Source organism: Pteropus alecto, unplaced genomic scaffold, assembly GCF_000325575.1.
Source record: "Pteropus alecto unplaced genomic scaffold, ASM32557v1 scaffold21, whole genome shotgun sequence".
NCBI classification, from domain to species: domain Eukaryota; kingdom Metazoa; phylum Chordata; class Mammalia; order Chiroptera; family Pteropodidae; genus Pteropus; species Pteropus alecto.
This window is the reverse complement of record NW_006436282.1, coordinates 5,248,890-5,249,339: the sequence shown is the minus strand read 5'-3', so window position 1 is coordinate 5,249,339 and position 450 is coordinate 5,248,890.

The window sequence follows — 450 nt, the reverse complement described above, 5'->3', positions numbered from 1 at the left end:
CAGGGGTGGGAAATCAGATTACAGAAGGCAGAGGAGTGAATAGAAAGTAATAAAAAAAAAAGTGATGATACAAATATAGACCACTCTCTCAAGAAGCTTGACTCTAAAGAGAGGGAAAAAGTTTATAGTTGGAGTTGGAGGGGAAAGACGTAAATATGTTTATATGACAAGGAAGAGAACTGGGTCGAGTAGGAAGTGAAAGAGATGGGAGAGTACTACAAGAAAGGTGCACTCCCGCTCCTAGAAAAAAAGGCCGTTTCTAAAGCAGGGTGACTTAAAATATACCCAATTGTGCTTGAAAGAAAGCATATGAAAAGGGAAAGCATTTTTCAAGGACAGGTCAGATAGGATTAATAAATTCTGGGACAGGAATATACGCAAACATAACCAAGAACACACAGGGAAACTTGGCAGCCTGATAAAACCTCAAATGAGTGAATCCACAGCACC